Raw genomic sequence first — 7500 nt, 5'->3', positions numbered from 1 at the left:
GAGTCTGAGTGGGACTCACGACGGTCTGATCAATGGTAGGGGGGGTGCTCCGTGTTTTGCACCACCACACTTGCCCTCTTCCATACAGCCCCGAAGGTCCGTTTTAGGACCGTCTCCCCTCCAGGTGGAGCTCCAGGGGGTGTCGGGCGAATCTGACTCTGGCCCAGGACGGGCCACCCTCCCTGGGCTGGCCAGGGAGGTCTGAGGGCATGGAGCTTTGGAACCACACCACGTCATTGGACTTAGTCGATTTTTCTCAGAGCCGGACCCCCCCGCCATGTGCGCTGGGCTCGTGCCCAGGAAAGATGCACCCTACCTGGGGTGCACTTTACATAAAACCAGCCTGTCTTTTCCTGGAGGTCTCGTACTTCCAGAGCTCCGACGGGGCGTAGTCTGGATTTTATATGCCCACCCAGAGTGAGTCTGAGTGGGACTCACGACGGTCTGATCGCTGGTAGGGGTCCTCTGTGTTTGCCACCACCACGCTTCCCCTCTCTCATACATCCCCGAAGGCCCGTTTTAGGACCGTCTTCCCTCCAGGTGGAGCTCCAGGGGGTGTCGGGCGAATCTGACTCTGGCCCAGGACGGGCCACCCTCCCTGGGCTGGCCAGGGAGGTCTGAGGGCATGGAGCTTTGGAACCACACCACGTCATTGGACTTAGTCGATTTTTCTCAGAGCCGGACCCCCCGCCATGTGCGCTGGGCTCGTGCCCAGGAAAGATGCACCCTACCTGGGGTGCACTTTACATAAAACCAGCCTGTCTTTTCCTGGAGGTCTCGTACTTCCAGAGCTCCGACGGGGCGTAGTCTGGATTTTATATGCCCACCCAGAGTGAGTCTGAGTGGGACTCACGACGGTCTGATCGCTGGTAGGGGTCCTCTGTGTTTGCCACCACCACGCTTCCCCTCTCTCATACATCCCCGAAGGCCCGTTTTAGGACCGTCTTCGCTCCAGGTGGAGCTCCAGGGGTGGCGGGCAAATCTGAATCTGGCCCAGGACGGGCCACCCTCCCTGGGCTGGCCAGGGAGGTCTGAGGGCATGGAGCTTTGGAACCACACCACGTTATTGGACTTTGTCTATTTTTTTCCCCCAAACTTTGGCACCAGAGCCGGACCACCACACCATGTGCGCTGGGCTCGTGCCCAGGAAAAGATGCACCCTGCCTGGGGTGCACTTTTCAGAAAACCAGCCTGTCTTTTCCTGGAGGTCTCGTAACTTCCAGAGCTCCAGCGCGGCGTAATCTGGATTTTTTACATGCCCACCCAGAGTGACTCTGAGTGGGACTCACGACGGTCTGATCGCTGGTAGGGGTCCTCTGTGTTTGCCACCACCACGCTTCCCCTCTCTCATACATCCCCGAAGGCCCGTTTTAGGACCGTCTTCGCTCCAGGTGGAGCTCCAGGGGTGGCGGGCGAATCTGAATCTGGCCCAGGACGGGCCACCCTCCCTGGGCTGGCCAGGGAGGTCTGAGGGCATGGAGGTTTGGAGCCACCCCACATTTTTTGTACTTTGTCGTTTTTCGAGATCTGGGCTTCAGAGTCGAGCCCAGGCTCCGTTTCAAGGTGGGCATTGGGCTTCGTTCTTGCCCAGGAGACCCGCACCCTGCCTGGGATGCACTTTTCAGAGAAACCGGGCCGCCTTTTCCCGGAGGTTTTCGTGTTTTTCAGAGCTCCACCACAGCAGAGATTGAATCCTCTTCCCCAGCCAGAGTGCACCCTCTCTGGCTTGGGTGAGTGCCTTGAGTGCCCTGGAGGTCCGAACAGACAGCACGTTTATGGACTCTGTCTATTTTTCAAATTCGACTCCAGAGTCAAGCCGGCCAGGGGCTCTCTGAAGGCCCCTCTCTCCCTCATCCTCTACAAGAGCCCCAGGGTCCGTTTTAGGACCGTCTTCGCTCCAGGCGGAGCTCCAGGGGTGGCGGGGGAAATCTGAGTCTGGCCCAGGACGGGCCACCCTCCCTGGGCTGGCCAGGGAGGTCTGAGGGCATGGAGGTTTGGAGCCACCGCACCTTTTTTGGACTCTGTCGTTTTTCGAGATCTGGACTTCAGAGTCGAGCCCAGGCTCCGTTTCAAGGTGGGCATCGGGCTTTATTCGTGCCCATGAGACCCGCACCCTGCCTGGGATGCACTTTTCAGAGAAACCGGGCCGTCTTTTCCCTGGAGGTTTTCGTGTTTTTCAGAGCTCCACCACAGCAGAGATTGAATCTGCTTCCCCAGCCAGAGTGCACCCTCTCTGGCTTGGGTGAGTGGTGCCTTGAGTGGCCAGGGCCAACATCACCCACGGGCATCGGGCTTTATTCGTGCCCATGAGACCCGCACCCTGCCTGGGATGCACTTTTCAGAGAAACCGGGCCGTCTTTTCCCTGGAGGTTTTCGCGTTTTTCCAGAGCTCCACCACAGCAGAGATTGAATCTGCTTCCCCAGCCAGAGTGCACCCTCTCTGGCTTGGGTGAGTGGTGCCTTGAGTGGCCAGGGCCAACATCACCCACGGGGCATCGGGCTTTATTCGTGCCCAGGAGACCCGCACCCTGCCTGGGATGCACTTTTCAGAGAAACCGGGCCGTCTTTTCCTGGAGGTTTCGCGTTTTTCCAGAGCTCCACCACAGCAGAGATTGAATCTGCTTCCCCAGCCAGAGTGCACCCTCTCTGGCTTGGGTGAGTGCCTTGAGTGGCCAGGGCCAACATCACCCACGGGGCATCGGGCTTTATTCGTGCCCAGGAGACCCGCACCCTGCCTGGGATGCACTTTTCAGAGAAACCGGGCCGTCTTTTCCTGGAGGTTTCGCGTTTTTCCAGAGCTCCACCACAGCAGAGATTGAATCTGCTTCCCCAGCCAGAGTGCACCCTCTCTGGCTTGGGTGAGTGCCTTGAGTGGCCAGGGCCAACATCACCCACGGGGCATCGGGCTTTATTCGTGCCCAGGAGACCCGCACCCTGCCTGGGATGCACTTTTCAGAGAAACCGGGCCGTCTTTTCCCTGGAGGTTTTCGTGTTTTTCAGAGCTCCACCACAGCAGAGATTGAATCTGCTTCCCCAGCCAGAGTGCACCCTCTCTGGCTTGGGTGAGTGGTGCCTTGAGTGGCCAGGGCCAACATCACCCACGGGGCATCGGGCTTTATTCGTGCCCAGGAGACCCGCACCCTGCCTGGGATAGCAGATCGGTTTGTGTGAGTTCTGGTTGTGTGAGCGTTACCCTTCTACATCACCCCCATGGCCCGTTTTAGGACCGTCTCGGCTCCGGGCGGACAGCCGGGGGGCAGGGGGCGAATCTGCCTCCGGCCCGGGTCGGAGCACCCTCCCCGGGGCCGTGCGTGGAGACCCGTCGCGCCCGGAGCTCCCGTGCAACCCCACGTTTTGGACTTGGGTTTTGGAGCGAGCGAGCGGGGTCGAAACCCCGGGGGCCGAGCCGCCACGGAGCCCCCGAGCCCCGGGGACGAAGCCCCGGGAGCGAGGTCCCTCCGTGGAGGCGCGAGCCCCCGGAGCCCGGCCGCCCGCCCGGGGAGGAGAGCGCACGCTCCCCTACCCCTCAAAACCCACGTGGCTGGTTGCAGCAGACCCTGTGCACCGGAGGTTCCTCCAGGAGCGCGGGGCTGGGCGCTCCAAGCCCAAGTCATACAGGCAACCATGCCTCCCCGGGACTCCCCCTGCGAGCGGCGGCTGTTTGAAGGACGGTAACCCCACCGCACGGGGCTTCAAACGACCGTAGCTCGCCGAAGGCGGCTCCGATCGACGCCAAATTTTTGTCGGCTGGAGAACGGGACGAGACCTTTCGAATGAGACCGCCCCCAGCCCCGTGGGCCCCCGGGGGCCCGAGATACGGGCCCCCAAAGCGCCCCGGAAGCGGAAAAACGCAAATATCTCGCCGAAAAGTCGACGTGCCCGGCCGAGGCCGGGCTCATTCGAACCGTCTCGCCGAGCTGAACGCGTCCATATGCGTTTCGTCGTTTTTGGTCGAGTATTCGCGGAGATATCGGCCGAAAACCCTCGGCCGCGCTCTGAAATGGCGCCCGCCGATGACGTCACGATCCCGGGAGAAAATCGCCCGTATCTCCGCGACGCGAAGGCCCAGAGAGCTCAAATTTGGGTGGCGAGGTCCCACGGGGGCCCTCGCTCGAACCAGGGCGGCGGCGGGCCCCGGGGACGCCCCCTACCGGATCGCCGTTCGCCGGGACCCCCGACTTTGAACGGCTATAACTCGGGGACCCGGGCGAGTTGGACCTCGTGGGTGGGCTCTTTCGAAAGGCCCCGTCCGGCACTACGGTCGATTCGAGTTTGGGGAAGATTGGCCCAGGGGTTCGCGAGATATAAGCCAAAAACGCCGCGCCTTTGACCGGGCCTAACTCCCTGACCCCGAGGCCCCCGGGGACGCGGGTGGCCTCTTTGGATAGGGCCCCTCGAGGCCTTGGGAAGACCCGAGTTTGAAATTTTTTCGCCCGGCCGTCTTCGAGATATCGGCGAAAAACGGAATCTTCCCGTCTTGTGGGTGTGGGTGTCTCCGGGGGGCGGGGGGACTTCCAGGACCCCGGGGGGGGCCACCTGGCCGTGCCCGAGGACGGTGCACCTCCCTGGGTGTGCCGTCAGAGCCTCCGGGGCCCCCGGAAGTCCCCGCCCACTGCACGTTTTCGGACTTTGAGGGATTTTCGGGCCCCGAATTCGAACGCCCGTAGCTCGGGGACCCGGCGGCCCAGAGACACCGGACTCGGGTCAAGTGTGGCGTCCCGGCGGGCCCCTCGCAAAGAGCCCGCCCCCGAGCTCCGGGGCCCCCGGGTCCCGGAGAAAAGGGGCCCGACGTGTCGGGGGGGCGCCTGGGAAGGAAAGGTCCCAGGGGCCCGGGGGAGGCGGGGTCCGAGAGGGCCCGTGGGGAGCCCCCGACACCCGAAAGGGCGAGCCGCTGGGACCTCCCCTCTCCGAGATACGGGCCGTTTTCTCCGAAAGTCGCCCGCGCGTAACGGGGCCCATCTCGGGACCGGGAGGTCCCAGCGGCTCGCGGCGGCGGGTGCGGGGCCCGCTCTCGGGGACCTTGCTCCTCCCGCCGTCCCGAGCCACGGGGACCTTCCGGTCCCGAGATACGGCCACTTCCTGTCCAGCTTTGACCGGGTGTAACTCGAAAAGTAAGCCGAGTTGGGGCTCCACACTCGGGGGTATTGGGGGCCTCTAGGAGGGCCCCCCACGCCGGGTGTATGGGGCCCCAACTCGGCTTGGTTCCGGAGATATGGCCCTTTAAAGTTTCAACTTTGACCGGGTGTAACTCGAAAAGTAAGCCGAGTTGGGGCTCCACACTCGGGGGTATTGGGGGCCTCTAGGAGGGCCCCCCACGCCGGGTGTATGGGGCCCCAACTCGGCTTGGTTCCGGAGATATGGCCCTTTAAAGTTTCAACTTTGACCGGGTGTAACTCGAAAAGTAAGCCGAGTTGGGGCTCCACACTCGGGGGTATTGGGGGCCTCTAGGAGGGCCCCCCACGCCGGGTGTATGGGGCCCCAACTCGGCTTGGTTCCGGAGATATGGCCCTTTAAAGTTTCAACTTTGACCGGCTGTAACTCGAAAAGTAAGCCGAGTTGGGGCTCCACACTCGGGGGTATTGGGGGCCTCTAGGAGGGCCCCCCACGCCGGGTGTATGGGGCCCCAACTCGGCTTGGTTCCGGAGATATGGCCCTTTAAAGTTTCAACTTTGACCGGCTGTAACTCGAAAAGTAAGCCGAGTTGGGGCTCCACACTCGGGGGTATTGGGGGCCTCTAGGAGGGCCCCCCACGCCGGGTGTATGGGGCCCCAACTCGGCTTGGTTCCGGAGATATGGCCCTTTAAAGTTTCAACTTTGACCGGCTGTAACTCGAAAAGTAAGCCGAGTTGGGGCTCCACACTCGGGGGTATTGGGGGCCTCTAGGAGGGCCCCCCACGCCGGGTGTATGGGGCCCCAACTCGGCTTGGTTCCGGAGATATGCCCGTTTGAAGTTGCAACTTCTACCCAGTCTAATAATCCCAAAATAATAATTAAATAAAAAAAAAAAATAATAATAAAAATAAAAATAAGCCGAGTTGGGGCTCCACACTCTGGGCCTGGGGGGCACCACTAGGAGATCCCCCTGTGCCCAGAGCGTGGAGCCCCGAATCGGCTTTCCACACCACTCACACCGGTTTCTGACTACCTTAAGAGAGTCATTGTTAGTCGCGCAGTTTACCCGACTCTGGGAACCGGGGCTTTGGGCTTGGGGGAGACCCACCGCTCGCCCCCTAACACGTCGGGGGGGACCAGGGGGCACCCGCCTGGACCCCCTCAGCCCCACTTCGGAGAACCAGAACGCTGGCCAGGGACCCCCACGGCGGTTGAAGTTTGAACTTCTACCCGGTGCATCCCGAAAAATTGAAAAAAATAAAATAAAATAAGATTAAAATAATAATAATAATAATAATAATAATAATTTTTAAAAAATAAGCCGAGTTGGGGCTCCACACTCTGGGCCTGGGGTGGACCACTAGGAGATCCCCCTGTGCCCAGAGCATGGAGCCCCAACTCGGCTTTCCACACCACTCACACCGGTTCCTGCCTACCTTAAGAGAGTCAAAGTTACTCCCGCAGTTTACCCGACTCTGGGAACCGGGGCTTTGGGCTTGGGGGAGACCCACCGCTCGCCCCCTAACACGTCGGGGGGACCAGGGGGCACCCGCCTGGACCACCTCCTGCCCGACTCGGAGAACCAGAGCTCTGGCCAGGGACCCCCGCGGCGGTTGAAGTTTGAACTTCTACCCGGTGCATCCCGAAAAATTGAAAAAATAAAATAAGATAAAAAAAAATAAATAAAATAATAATAATTTTAAAAAAAATAAGCCGAGTTGGGGCTCCACACTCTGGGCCTGGGGTGGACCACTAGGAGATCCCCCTGTGCCCAGAGCATGGAGCCCCAACTCGGCTTTCCACACCACTCACACCGGTTCCTGCCTACCTTAAGAGAGTCAAAGTTACTCCCGCAGTTTACCCGACTCTGGGAACCGGGGCTTTGGGCTTGGGGGAGACCCACCGCTTGCCCCCTAACACGTCGGGGGGACCAGGGGGCACCCGCCTGGACCACCTCCTGCCCGACTCGGAGAACCAGAGCTCTGGCCAGGGACCCCCACCGCCGTACCCCCTCCTGCCCGACTCGGAGAACCAGAGCTCTGGCCAGGGACCCCCACCGCCGTACCCACTCCTGCCCGACTCGGAGAACCAGAGCCCTGGGCAGGGACCCCCACCGCCGTACACCCTCCTGCCCGACTCGGAGAACCAGAGCCCTGGGCAGGGACCCCCACCGCCGTACCCCCTCCTGCCCGACTCGGAGAACCAGAGCCCTGGGCAGGGTCCCCCACCGCCGTACCCCCTCCTGCCCGACTCGGAGAACCAGAGCCCTGGGCAGGGACCCCCACCGCCGTACACCCTCCTGCCCGACTCGGAGAACCAGAGCCCTGGGCAGGGACCCCCACCGCCGTACCCCCTCCTGCCCGACTCGGAGAACCAGAGCCCTGGGCA

Source organism: Pimephales promelas, chromosome 2 (genome assembly GCF_988280905.1).
Source record: "Pimephales promelas chromosome 2, fPimPro1.hap1.1, whole genome shotgun sequence".
Classification (NCBI taxonomy): Eukaryota; Metazoa; Chordata; class Actinopteri; order Cypriniformes; family Leuciscidae; genus Pimephales; species Pimephales promelas.
The sequence above is the reverse complement of the archived record's forward strand: the minus strand, read 5'-3'. Positions refer to the sequence as shown.